The sequence below is a fragment of the Nanorana parkeri genome, unplaced genomic scaffold, assembly GCF_000935625.1.
Source record: "Nanorana parkeri isolate BGI_ZX_2015 unplaced genomic scaffold, ASM93562v1 scaffold5, whole genome shotgun sequence".
Lineage (NCBI taxonomy): Eukaryota > Metazoa > Chordata > Amphibia > Anura > Dicroglossidae > Nanorana > Nanorana parkeri.
The window spans coordinates 4,191,053-4,206,243 of NW_017306273.1; the positions used below are offsets into that span (position 1 = coordinate 4,191,053).

A 15,191-nucleotide genomic window follows, 5' to 3' on the forward strand; every position below is an offset into this window, starting at 1 on the left:
GGTTGGTGTTGCTAGATGGTGCACAATCAGTGGGGTGAGGTGGTGCTGATGGAGAGGGAAGCTGGTACGAGTCAGGTGGGAAGATGTGTAAGGACTCTGCATCTCCCCACCAAGCTTTTAGCAACCTGGGACTCTCTGGTTGGTGTCCCGCCAAGCTGGCAACCAGTGACTTCACTGGTTGCCAGGAGCTTGGCGGGAATCCTGCAAGAGCATCCCAGGTTGCTAAGATGGCCCTTACACATCTCCATGCCTGGCTCTTAGCAACCTGGAATGCTCTGGCCAGAAAGGGGGTGGCAAGCATGGTTCAAACATTGCCGCTCTGCATTCTGCCCTCAAAGTGACCCAAATAGATGCCACCTGAGACAATAGCCTCATGCAGCCCTGACCAGAACCAACGGAGAGGGTGAATCTCCCCAGCAGGGACAAGGTAATGAAAACTTAAGAGGGGCCTATCTCCTCCTTACCATAAAAACAATGTTTTGCTTAAGAATCACTTTAAAAATGATAATATTATATAGCTGATTAAACATTATACATGTCCATGAACTGCCACATACTGTTACATAGAATACAAAAAAGAAGACCACAGGACATGACTATGCCTGGACTCCACAGAGATTTATGAGTCCATGTCTCCATCCAGCACGACTCCATTATCACATGGTGATATTAATCCCAGCTTCGACAGGGTCAGCAAAAGTCTGCCATTATATCCGCTTAGCGAATTGCTAAAAGTGCAACCATTTTTTTTTATTGGTGACCTGTTCTCTATAATGATACTGACACTGGAATCAAGAATATATTTCAAACCACTGTTCATCAATTTGATTTGACCCTCATCTTAATCATTGATTAGCCGTTTCATGATTTATTATCCTTTTAACAAACATATCGATCCAGCCGATGTATTTTAAACATACCTGGTCAATATATTTTAAACAGAATCCAATATTGGCTACTTGAGACCTAATGAAAGATTATAGAGGGCAAATGGCTTTCTTTAGCACTTCAACTTGTTAACAATGGTCTGTAGCCTGTAAACCACTCCAAGGCTGGCTCTGGAGAACCAATGCTGAGATATCTAGAGGGGACATTTACCTAGGGCATATTTTCTGGGGATACAGAGGGGGCAACTGAGCCCATAAGGTCAGGAGGCCAAACCACAAAGCTGCTTTTAGTTATTAGCTCGCTGTGGACTCATGTAGTACCCTCCATGGGATTAAGCAGCTCTTTTTGATTCCTTCACAGCCCTTAATTTTTCTTATTTTTTGGTTTGGGGGCCTCTAGATTACTTATATAGGCAAAAAATGCAAATTACTATATACACATCTTATTCTTTTCCTTATTTAGAGGATTTGTTTTTATTGTGACATATTTAAGGTAGTTTAAGTGACCCTCTCATTAAAAAAAGCCTCAAAGAAGTGTGCCTGTGAAAAGAAGACTCTCAATACTTACCTTTCCCATTGCCCACACCACCAGATTGGTACTCAACTCAGTAAAATCTTCTGCAGAAGATCGTAAGGGAACCAACACGTGTTGATCTCTTGGGTCACCCACAGCTCTCATTGGTTTCTCCTTTTGACCTCCATGGAACTACTGTGTGTTGTAATGGGTGGTGGTCAGAGGGAGGAACAAATGAGCAACCGATGGACTTCAGCAAAAGAGTTCTCCTCAATGGATTGACGTTCCGGTGCCGTTTGCTTTGGGAAATGTGAGTACTGAGAGTCTTCTTTTACAGGAACATTTCTCTGGGGCTTTTTTTTATTTTTTGACAAGATCGCTTAGGTTTATTTCATTTATTATTTGTCTTTGTACCTGTCATGGGATTTTTTTCATCCTTGTTGCTTTATATATTTTTTACTGTACCTTTTCATAGTTTTTTTATTTTCTTTGAAAAAAAAAGTAAAACAATGAGGCTAATGAGGGGCTGTTTTTTTGGCACAGGAACAGGTCCAAGATAGTTGCAAGGAGCTTCCATAACCATCAGGAGATATTTAAAGCCAACTGGACCTTAAAAACCACCTTAAAGTGTATAGACAATTATTTTTCAGTTTTGGGTGCTCGGACTTCAAAACTTGTCCACTCAAATGAAAGGAGAGACCATAATCATTTGATGAGCTGACTTGTTCTGGGGAAACTGCTTACATAAAAGCAAGGCTTCCCTCCGGTGGGTACTCAGAATGTGATTCAAAGCATAAAAATACAATAGGACCAAATGGTGATGCAGTCCAAACTGGTTTAACTGTTAATGTTGAGCTTCAGTTTTGGGTCCACCATGAGTGTGTGAAGAATACAGGTGAAACTCGAATAATTAGAATATCGTGCAAAAGTAATTGCAGTAATTGCTGCAAAAGGGGCCCAAATCAAGTACTGAGTACATATGCATGCTTGGTGTACTTGTGACCACCTGGGGGCTTCACCAAGCTATTGATCTGGTTGACCATTGTCACCGAGACAGAAAATCCAGACATTTTGAGTTGCCAACAGAGCAATAGGTGAGGGAAAATCCTCCAAAGCGGACACCTGTTCCAGTGACAACTTTCTAAGAAGGCAATTCTGTTGACTTTGGAGATTTCCTCATATTTTATTTTGTCTCCAGGACAGGAAGTCAAAGGAAATCTCCCCAGCTAGACACAGAGAGCCAAAAATAACCTATTACGGGTTACCCCTTTCCCTACTTTATATAAAACTAAAGATTTGTCACTGGAACAGGTGTCCCCATTGGAGGATTCTCCCTCACCCCTTGGTCTGATGGCAACTCAAAATGTGTGGATTTCCCCTCACTTTCTGTCTCGGTGAGACAATGGTCAGCAGAACAAAAGGAGGGGTGAATCCTTGTAGTAGGGACAAAGACACCAATAAAAACTTGACAAAGTGCTTGAAATGGTGAACCTGAAGTTCCTCCCTAACTTTGATCATCACCATTTAGTTTGGCACTCCTATTGTTTATTTATTCTTTGAGTCACATTCTGAGGAGCCACCAGAGGGTACTCATGGTGGATCCCAACTTGGAGCTCATCCTTAACTATGAACAATTAAAGCGGTTTGGACTCCATCACCATATAGTTTGGCACTCCTATTGTGTAATTATGCTTTGAGTCACATTCTGAGTACCCACTGGAGGGTACTCCTGGTGGATCCCAACTTGGAGCTCATCCTTCATTATGAACAATGAAAGCAGTTTGGACTCCATCACCATTTGGTCCTATCACTTAATACATTTTCCCCATTGACTTCAAAGCATTTTGCCAAAATTTCCTTATTTTTGGGGAAAATAAAAGCTCTCATTTCCCCTCATCCCTAATGAGAAGCCATTGCTTGACCCTCGAGTAGCATCTTAGGGGGTTTGGCAGCACATTTAAAATTACAATTGGTGGGCGAGGAGGTCCACAAGTACGAAGTTCTCTTGATGTCCACCATAGCCCATCTCTGTGTGTTGACAGTGGAGGATTGTGTTGCCCTTGAGGACTGGAAGGGTGACGGAGAAGACGTGAGAGATGATAGGACGGTATCGCCATGCGGCTCTCATAAAACAACAGTTTATAAATGAGCATTCTTGGGCCGGGGTTGAAGCTGAACTTGATTATATTCCAGAGACAGATCACAAGGGCTCCATTTAAATGGTAATGTTATCCCTCTCTCCTACCCGGTCTAGATAAACTGTCACTGAAGAGAAGGGCTGTGAGATTATGGGGTTTGATGTGCACTTAACGCAGCGTTGCATTTTTTTTTTTTCGGACGCAAGTGAAAAAAAATAAACTCGATGGGCCCGCTCCCCAGTTCCAACCCACTGAGAAAGCTTTTACACTGTTTATATGATGTTAACACACGTTTCTAAACACTTCCCAACGTATACATTGTTTGCGAGCGTCATGTGGTTTAACTTAAGATCCGGTGCGTACCTAAATTCCAGCGTCGCTTCACTGTCCCGGCTCGGTTCTCCGGAACACCTTGGCCCTAAAGGGGCTTCGCTGACTGGTTTGGTCCATGCTTTTGGTCAAACTATTAAAGCTGAACTCCAGGCAGATTTAAAAGACTCATATGTCTTCACTAATATGTCATTACACTTATTATCTCCAATGGAAGCTGTGTAAGTACCCAAATCTGACTTGGCATCAGCCTCTTGCAATTCCCCGTACAGCAGAGCTCAGACAGGGAGAGAGAGAAGAAGCACAAGGAGCCAGGTTCTGGTGCTAACGAGGAGCATGTTGAGAGGAGGAGAAAGCCTAGTGACAAAAACATTAGCTCAGCACAGTGCTGCTTCTCTTTTTACTGTTCAGTCACAGGTTTGGGGGGCGGGTCCAGGGTGACCTGGGCTCATAGAAAGTGGGTTGAAAGATGCTGGCCACCAGACTGAGGGCATCTAGTGGCAGACAAGAGTACAGCGGGGGGGAGGCACACCAAAAAAAATCCTGATTTTGATAAAATAGGGAATGGTTAGAACCGCTGTTAGTACCTGAATTTGATTTGGTATCAGCCTCTTGTACAGTAAAGTTCAGACTGGCAGAGTGAGAAGCAGCACAAGGCAACCATTAGTTGTGCTGGCAAGGAACCTGCTGATAGAAGGAGAAAACAGAGTGATGGAGAGGTGAGCTCATCAGTCTCCTGCTTCTCCTTCATTGTCCATTCACAGGCTGGGGTGGCTGGGTGGGTGGGGAGTGGTGAAAGATCTTACGTAGCTATGATGGCTGTACTGTGTGATGGGGTTGTGTGAGTCTCAGGAATTAATAGACGGAAATATTTTGGCAGCTGAAACAGCTCCTTTACGTTTTTTGTAGGTCATCTGTGTGTGTGGAGTTACACTTTAAATAAGCCAGTCGTGACTTCTTCCCAAGCAATGCATGTACACAGACTTTTTTCGATACTATGTTGTATGTAAGAGCCCAGTATTTAAAAAAAAGTAACCTATGAATTACAATGTATGACAGTCATACAGTACGCAGGAAAGTGCTCATGTAACTGTGTACATTTGCATCCCAGACGCGTTTATGATGCGTTGCTGTTGCTGGCCTGTGTGTGTGCGGCAGGCGCTATGGAAGCGATGCTTATTTTGCAGCTAAAGCTTTGTTTGAAGGAGATAATCTTTTAATCACCTGATAAATCCCAGCCTCACCGGCACAAGGAGAGCAAGAGGAAACAACGCAGGCCATTGCCAAGATGGAGGATCCTGCCTCCTCCTCCCTCAGCAAACATTAATCCTGCACTTGAATGGAACCTATCTTACCGAGATTGTCCGCCAACTGCATCAACGACGTGGGTGGGGGCGGGGTAGAAAGTCGCTGGGTTTTACCCCATGGTACATACATACCGAGTCTCTACCTATAAACCTTTTAAAGGGAAACTGAAAAATGCCACTTGCATGGCTGTCATTCTGGTTGAGTGGCTTTAAAGGCCACCTTAGGTCTCATTCACCCAGACAGCGTATAATGGCAAGCTTGTTCCTCGCTATGGGAGGACGCGGCTGCACGTGGTCACACGCAGAGCTGAACCTGCACATCTGTGCAGACAATATGCATTGCCAGAGGCATAGCTGGAAACCTCAGGGCCCCGGTGCAAGAAACCATACCCCCCAGGGAGGCAATGTCGGCCTTTAAGCGGTTTCCAGGGTTGGGCCCTCTTCTTCCAAGTCGTGCAATGCTAGTGGCCAATCGCACAAGCGACTGATGTGACCCTGGTAGTTCCACCAGTGTGTGCATTGCCATATGGATACGCATGCCCATGTGAATAAGCCCAACCTAACCATGCTGGACCAAGGTGTAACATGAAACATGGCCGCATCCCAAAATCACTGCCCTTGTATGCCATTGAGACTTTGAATAGGAGGAAGAGTCGGCAGGAGCCATGGCACCGGTCATCTGCTGATTGCGCTTGCCATGCTTCACTGGCTCCAATGAAAAAAAAACAATAAATGTACATGAAGATGGACTTTACCTTTTAATAACTTCTGACTTGGTGTCCCGACTTCTCCCCATGTCTGTTCTGGGTCAATGATCTTGGCTGTACCTGAATCTACCCTGGTAGAAGCCTCTTGCACCCCCTGTACAGCAGGGCGCAGGCTGGGAGAGGAAGAAGCAGCACAAGGAGCGCATCACTTCATGCTCTGAGATAGGGTTGACACCTGTCTGGGATTTAACCTGACAGTCCGGGTTTCAAATGCTGTGTCCGGGTTTCATGGCAGCTGAAACCCGGACAAAAGATGTCAGGCAGACAGGGGCAACCAAAATTAAGATAGGGGCTACTGCCCCCCCCACTGAAAACAGTCTCGACTGTGATATTCGCATATTAATGGTTAGCGCTATTTACATATGAATAAGCCGCGACTCATTCTCCCCAAAAATTTCCGTGCGTCACTAGAGTGTTCAGGTTTTTCACTGGAAGAAAAGGTGGCAGCCCTACGCTGAGATGAAGCATGCTGACAAGAGGAGAGAGCAGAGGGACAGAGAGATGAGCTCATCACTCTGCTGCTTCTCCTGTCCAATCACAGGTTGGGGGAGGGACCAGACCTGTAAGTTTTACTTAACTGCAGCAGAGCAAAATCAGGTCTCCTCCCTTAGGTGGGCAAATCAGCCCCCATATATGTATTATAGCTGCTTGCCGGGAGGTCGGCTTTAATGCAACGCGGGGTAGGAAATACCTCTGGAGAGCCCCGGCGGGGTGGAACTGTAGCGTCTCCCCTGGCACGGTAATTTTATAGCACGCCCGGCATTTTTCCCTTTCCACAAGCCAGTCTTAGGTTTCCTATTAATATGTAGGAATTGTGAAATTCCCCCCCAAGTGACCCCCCCACTCCGTGACCTCTCTTCCCGCATGCTACAGACGTCCAGCGACTTGTCGTCTTTCTCCCGGTCCCATTCAGTCCTGGGAGATCTCCATTCAGCCTTTTCTCCTCCACCTCTGATACTTACAGCAGTCCCTATTGTTGTCACAGACAATATCCAGCATGATGGGCTCTCAGAGGCCGCGGATAGAGTTACCCCGCTCTCCCTTTTATCTCCCCGGATAATTATCATATTCTTTGTGTGATTGTGCCGAGTGTCAGATGTACAGATGGCAAAGATCCTGCCGATAACACACCGCGCTGGATACAGTACAAGACGGAGAGAACCGTTTCGCCGGATTTAAAGCTGAAGTTTTATTTGCTTCGTTTTTGCCTCTTCAACGTAATAATAACATGAAAACTCCCTGTTTTTATTACATACCGTAAGTCTCTGTGCTTCCCTATGCAATGCAGGCAGATCATGGCTGGTGGGAGGGGCCAGCAAGAAGCACCCTGCCTCAGTATTCTTCTCAAGAGCCCTCAGACCTTAAGCAAGCAGTGGGCTGGCTCTTGGGAGGAGTTATGCAAATGTCACAATGCTCTGATGGATGGGTGTCATTCTTTAGGAGTGGGCATTCGTAGGCACACTATATTTGCATGCAGACCACCCTGGGTACCACCTACTGACCCTTCATGGTTGAAAGAACAGAAATCCAATGAATAAAAGCCCCACTGCAAAGGTTAACTTAACTTTTCAAAATCTTGGAGATCTTTAAATCTTGGAGATCTTTAAAAAGCCATCCTTGAGTCTAGTGGCTTTACATAGGCTGAGATCAGGGGCGTCCCCTTAGGCGGCATCACACTGGGGGGGCTGCAGGTGTGGGGAGGCGGTAGCATGGCTGGCTAACAGCATCCCGTCTAACCCCACCCCACCTCCCTCCCCCTAGCTGACAGCTTGGCCACCTGCTGCCCCCCCTTCTCCTGGCCACCACAAGAGGAAGCATATCCTCATGCTCGCCTTCCTCAAGACTGATCTCTGAGCCGGCACCTCTGTCTAGGAAGGGGATGACAACCCTAGATGATGCCGGACAAAGATGTCGCCGTCCTTCTGGGGAGAAATGCAGATGAAGACATATCAGGGGGAGAGCTCTGATCCCTGTGAGAAGTAACACATGCCTGAAAGTGTTACACATAAACATTAAACATGATATCTGATGTAAGATGAAGTAAATATTGTCCTCACTTGTGACGAGGGAGCATGGAGCCGGCTTCCCGGCCAATCAGGAAGCCGGGCAGTGTGTAATGACTCGCTGCCCGGTTTCCTGAACGGTCGGGAAGCTGGCCAATCAGGAAAACAGGCACCGTGTAATAATGCGGCGCCTGGCTCTCTGATTGGCCAGGAAGCCGGCTTCATGCTCCCTCACCACCTTGTGACGAGGGAGCATGGAGCCGGCTTCCCAGCCAATCGGAAAGCCGGGCAGTGTGTAATGACTTGCTGCCCGATTCCCTTGTAATGATGCGGCACCCGCCTCTCTGATTAGCTGGGAAGGCGGTTTCATGCTCCCTCATCACTTGTTATGACGCAGCATGGAGCCAGCTTCACGGCCAATCAGGAATCCAGGCGCCGCGTCATTACACTAGAGCACAAAAAAGCATGGAGCCGGCTTTCTGGCCAATCAGGATGCTGGGCGCCGTGTAATGACTCTCTGATTGGCCAGGAGGGACGAGGGAGCATGGAGATGGGCTTCCCAGGCAATCAGGAAGCCGAGCGTCGCTTCATTACAGCAATCAGGAAGCCGGGTGCCGCGTCCGGCTTCCTGATTGGCCAGAAAGCTGGCTCCATGCTTTCTCGTCATCTAGTGACGAGAAGCATGGAGACGGCTTCCCTGCTAATCGGAAAGCCGGGTAGTGAGTCTTTACACGCTGCCTGGCTTCCTTAATGGGACTTCCGGTATCAGTTTTTGGTATCGGCGAGTATAAAAAAAAAAACTCGTACTCCATACCGAAAAACCTTTACTGGTGCATCCTTTGTTTTGGGTTGAGATACACTTTAAAGCTGTAACCAATCATCTTCTCTGTTTTTGAAGGTTGTATCCAATTGACAAATAGAAACCTTAAAATGAAACACTGTAATGATCACGTTTCCTCCTTGGCTCACAGCCGTGCAACATTTCCCCAAACCAGAGTCTTAAAGGACGTGAAGACCTACAATGTATGGAAATTCGGGATGATGTCTTTCAGGACAAGATTGACCTGCAACATTTCATATCCGGAGATAGATAAAAGTGGAGATTCTCTGCTCAGGCCTGGAGGGGCTTTTCAACTGTTCTTTCTCCGGCAACAAGGCTGTCACATCTTGACAGCTCGCCGGGAGTAATTGGCAAGACAATAAAGATCAAACGGAGACATTCATAATGTGGTACAAGACATTGTCCTATCTGTCTTGGAGTGGACATGTTGGGTCACTAAGCTGTCTGTCACTTCTGTGGAGGACATCTGAAAATCACCTCCACAAATTCACAGAATTAGACGTTTCCACCCCCCGTCATTTATCCCAAGGAAGAATTCATTCCGCGGCTCCTTTTTTTTTTTTCTTACTTCTTTTTTTAATGAGCCTCCTTGCTTCCAATATCCTGCTCTGCTGCTTAACACTGATTCACCTAAATTAAACGGAAATGAAGCAAAGATGTTGGGGCGGCCTGTAATGTGAAGCTCACGTTTTCAGATCAAGCTGAGGAACATAAAAGTTTCAAGGCCAGAAGTCAATGTGACAGACTGCACATTGGGAAAGGCCAGGAGATGCTGTCACAAGGCAGGACATTATGAGGTCAAGTAGAGTTAATGGAGTGCGGTGAGGCTCTAGTCTTGGGTGATAGGCTTATCGACTCTTCAAGGAGGTTATGAGGATCAAATTATGTCCTTAATTGCCCAGTCTCATTGGGAGCCTCCTTTTGGGGGATCTTAATATGTATCTGAAGCCAAAGACAAAAATGGAATATATCGCAGCATTACCAGCCCTTAGATGTGGTGGCTGCATTTGTTTTCAGGCAATTTTTTTCTTTAATTTCACCTGATGGACACACTCCCTGTCCTAGGGTGACAACATTCACTCATCGTACTGTATACATGCAGGAGCAGCGTTGTTACCCAAGGACAGTCTCATTACTGCAGGCATGTTTTGGAACATAGACACACTGACAGTATTTAACAATGATGGACCATTGGCAAATGTGACATGACACTGAGGGTTTCTTCACCCTGACATCCTGTTGCCAGAACAATCCTCCCACCTTTAGGATTCAATTAAATGGTGAACTGCCACTTCTTAGAATAAATTCAATGATGTCACCAGCACACCAACAGTAAAGTGCCACTTCTTAGAACACCAGCACACTGACACTTCCAGAAATGACACACTGGCGCATGGACTCCCGAGATACTGGTACATTGACACGGGGGGGCCCTGAACAATGAAAATCGGTGCTTGTTATCTCAGAGCTATGGCACACTGATACTTATGGTCCCAGAACTATAACCTATAGACAATTAGGGTTCAGAATACTGGCACAATGACAAAAGGGGACAATATGATGGCACAATGGCACTTGGGACTACTGAACAATGACACACTGACACTTGGGACTCTCAAAATAATAACACGAAACCTTAGCGTCCCAGAGCAATGACACTTGTGGACCCAGAATGATGAAACACTAAAAGTTGTGCCTCACAAAATACTTACACATTGACACTTGGGGCCACCAAAGAATGACACACTAGCAACCGGGGACTCAGAACAATGACACGCTAACACTTAGGGCTTCCAAAATAATGGCACATGGACACATGGGCTACCAAAGAATGGCACGCTAACAACTGTGGACTCACCTCAATGACACACTAACAGGTAAGGTTCCAAAATACCAGCACGCTGACACGTGGGACCCTGGAGCAATAGATCGCTGACACCTGAACAATGACACACAAAGATTTGGGGCTCCCAAAATATTGGCAAACTAACACAAGGATCCAAAGCCATGATATGTTAGCACTTGGGGCCACCAAACAAATGAAACCCTGCCTCCTTGCGGTTGATTTACTAACCTTATAAACACACCACGAACGTGTATACACCTCTGTAGTGTGTTCCCTCCCAGCATGATCTATGGGTGGAATCTAAACACCTTTGTAGTGTGTACACACCCAGCAGGTGTGTTGTGCAAAGCCCTGCCCTGAATTGCAAGGTGATGTTGTGTAAATTAGCTCTATGTTGTGTTGCTTGCGTTGATGAATGCAGGAATGTAAATGCATGAGCTAACCATTTTTGTCTAAACTGTGAAGCAGCATTATATATGCATCATGTGCATGATTTTTCCATATATGGCATTAGTGGAAACATGCTTATAGAGACTTTTTGGTTGATAAATACGCTTTGCTGTGTAAAAATCACACGCACCTGGTGCGTGCGTGTGTTTAGGTTAGTAAATCACCCCCTTAGAGTTTAACAATGTTTAATTTTTAGGTTTCTATTTGACAATTGGATCCATCCTTCACAAATAGAGGAGACAACCCCAAATAATGATCCACTGACACATAGGACCTCAGAACAAGGACACACTGACAGTTGGGTCCAAGTAGTGACACCTTGACATATAGGATCCCAGAACAAAAACATTGACACAAACAAATTACAAACTGGCACATGGGGCCTCGGAACAATAAATCCTTACCATATGAGCCAACAAAGCAATGACATACTGATACCAGTCTCCCAAAACAATGACACACTGGTACTTGGAGTCATAAAACAAGGAAACACACGACACACTGACATTTATGTAGAAAGAACAATGACGTGTTGAGGAATATCCCTACATGATAGTTAAACTTTAGCCATTAGCCTTTAATTCTAGATCTTGACCACGGCTATCTCGTCTGGCCTGTAGACAAGTTCCCATTACATTCATAGTGTGCACTTCACAGGCTGAATGAAGGCCTCTCGGAGCCCCACCACATGCATTGTATTAAAGCAGCTGTTTCCAGAAAAATCTGCTAAACTTTAAGAGTACAGCGTGTGAGTGTGAAGGAGCTAAACATGAATATATATATCTATACGAGAAGTCAAGCATATACTAATGCAAAACAACCATAATTACTTCCATAAAACTAAAAGATCTGACATGCCAAGAAAAATAAAAGATAGCTGAGATTAAAATGTCACCACACAAAGGCTCCTGAACAACACTGTTGAAAGTAAAATCTCCTTATCATTTCCATTGACTAGCGGGTGAGAAGACTTGACATGCATGTATTCCATTGAAATTCACTTGTGTGAGAGATTACTATCATTAAAGGAGACTTGTAGGCAGGACCTCAGCGCCGTGTACTAAACTAAAGACAGCTTTGCAGACACTTTGGCCAGGCAAAGAGCTTTTGTTACCTTTCTGTTGAAGATGTTACCCCTTAAAACCCTTAAAAAAAAGAAACACGTCTTTGTTTATCTCTTATGGTGGACAAGTTTGAGTCAATAGGTTTGGAAACCTCTATTACAACCGATATTTATTTACGCTAGTATTAATGGAAGCAATGCATGTTATTCATAGAAACTCTGCCAACAAGCAGAGCCAATCAGTGGCCTGCTAAGTGTGTCCAACAAAGTTTCGTAACTGTACTAAACATAGGAAGTCCATAAAAAAATAAGGTTTGGGTTTTTGAGCAGGGCTTCAATCCTTGGTGGTGCGTGAACCTGGAAACACACTGCCCCCTGTTTTGAAGGCACATATTGAGGGCCATGCAAAGCTTGAGAAGACACTAAAATGCTAAGTCAGGGCAAACACTGCACATTGGCATAAGGCCACCATACCATAGGTAGATTTTCTCTTGAGTTTCTAAAGAGGTCTGCAATTCTGGATGGTGCGTGATCCAGGGAACACACTGCCCACTGTTTTGAAGGCACATATTCAGGGCCATTTAAAGCTTGAGCAGACACTAAAATGCTAAAAAACGATAAACAATGTGGATCGGAATAAAGACATGGCATTGAATAAAGAAATGGGAGGGGTAACTAGCCCTGTCACCCCCGCCATCTGGTTGCTATTCTCTTATTGAGGAACCTGGCCTTGGGGCAGCAGAGAGAGTAAATCCGGCCCTAAGTACAAAGTAACTTATAAACACTTTAAAGTGGACTTCATTACTGCCCAGCCTTGCCGTATCAGAAAAAAAAGTGCCCACAATGCAATGCAGGCCATTGGCTGATGCCCAGCGATCGATTGATCTGTCAAACATCTCCAGAAATATTTTCTGGGGATGGTCGATTATATGATTTAATAACCTGTCCTTATTGTATTTTATTAAACAAACTATTATCTCTTCGCTGTTCTTTTCCATGCCGTGCCTACTGATAATGGAGCGGTTACCATTAAATATTTGCTCTTTATTAGGTGCCTGCGATGCGATCTGATAGTAGGGGACATTAAACAGTTGCCAGCATCAAAGCTTTGCCAGAGTCCATCCTGTCTTAGCTAATAATCAATCTATTTATTTTATTGCTATAAAAACAGAGGACATCATTCACAAGATGAGGCTTCCTCATTGCACTGTTTTTGTTTCATCCCAGATATGATAAAACTATGGTAACAATGATATCAGTCAGTCTGAGGATTCACGGGGGCCCAATGATAGGGCCGATCAGACGGTAAGGTTTGTACAGCCAGTCCTCGATTCACCTTCCTGATCACCTGACAGCGTCACATCGATGACACTTTCCAAGGCACCAAACCGAGACTGAAGGTAAACTGCTCAATAGGAACACAGATGACAATGAAATACTTAGTTTTAAAGTTTTGAGTTTAGGTAAATTAAAGCTGAAGTTTGATGTGCCTATATTGTCCCTTTCCTGGTTCCTTCCCACCCCCCAAAACATGCTAATGATATTTTTAAATAAAACCTTACTGCTTTGATTACATATCTCATTTTAGACCCAGTGATTTAATCACTGGGTCCCTGTGATTTTTCCCTGTGCTTCTCTGTGTAATGCAGGCAGATCATGGCTGATAGGAGGAGCCAGCAGGCTGCTGTATATAGCTTCCTGAAAACATCACTGTACCCTGCCTTAGTACTCATCTCAAAAGCCCCGATGCAAGTAGTAGGCTGGCTATTGGGATGAGTGATGCAAATATCAAAATGACTTGAAGGGTGGCTGTCAGGCTGGAGGAGTGGGCGTTGCTAGGCAGGCTGCATCTGCCACCCTAGGTAACACCCACCTGTGATGCTGATCCTCTATGATTGAAAGAACTTAAATCCAATGAATGAAAGGGGAGGGCCAGGGACAGTCAGGCTGGGAAAGAAAGGTCTATATTAGGGATGCACCCATACCGTTTTTTTGGTATTGAGTACGAGTACCGATATTTTGCTTCTGGTACTCACTGATACTGAGTAACGATACCGGTGCTTCCACTGATATGAAGTCGGCTTCCTGGGCAATAAGGAAGCCGGGGTGGCAGGTAATGACCTGCCGCCCGGCTTCCTGATTGCCTGGGAAGTCGGCTCCATGTTGTTTGGCCGGCTCGATTGTGAGTGCCTGGGAAACTGGCTTCCCAGGCAACCAGCATCAAGCCGGCTTCCCGTCCAATCAGGAGGCGGGCAGTGACCCGCCAAGCGGCTACCTGATTGACTGTGAAGCCGGCTCGATGCTGATTGGCCAGGAGCCAGCTTCCCAGAAGCCAGAAGGCAGGTCTGGCTTCCTGATTGACCGGGAAGCCGGCTCCATGTTCCCCTAGGGCACTACAGTTCTGGTATCGGGGAAGGTATCAGAGCATTTGGGCGAGTATGAGTACTCACCCAAATACTCGGTATCGGCACCGATACCAATACTAGTATCGGTACCGGTATCGGTGCATCCCTAGTCTATATGATGCTGGATGTCTTCCAGCCAGGAAATGAGGCGGGCTCTCTCTAATTTGCCGCAGCTTCTAATCCCTATTGTGAGAAGCTCTCAGTGTGCAGTGAAATCAGGCTAATCAATTCCAGTCCAGGAGAGGAGCCGCTACAATTGAGCAGGACGGAAGACAAGGCCGGAGTCCAGCTTGCAATATCAATTTTGGGTGGGCTGACCCTCTAATTGGTGTAGAGCTCCAATCTGTTGTATCAGCTTTTATATCGGCCACAGAATGTCCACCCTGAGCAACTATACCGAGCAAGAAGTCAATTCAACACACATCAAAGAATGTGGAATGTCTCAGGCTGGAAACTCCGCATAGAAAACCCTCGAAAGTGAATTCTTCCCATCTACTCTTTATTTGTTCATTAGATCGGGCACAGAAATTGATTTTTCATGTGGTCTCAGCCATCATACAGGTGTACAATACAGTTTTCAGCTTCACTTTCTTTCTATGAATAGTTAACAATGAATATATGTACATGGGGCTAGACTATC

The 15,191-nt window shown here is 45.4% G+C and overlaps 1 protein-coding gene across 1 annotated transcript in view; it reads right to left on the bottom strand.

Moving 5' to 3' along the window:
- The window catches only part of PRDM16 (PR/SET domain 16), a 486,681-nt gene that overhangs the window by 271,857 nt on the left and 199,633 nt on the right, over window positions 1–15,191 (bottom strand). The window lies entirely within an intron of this gene.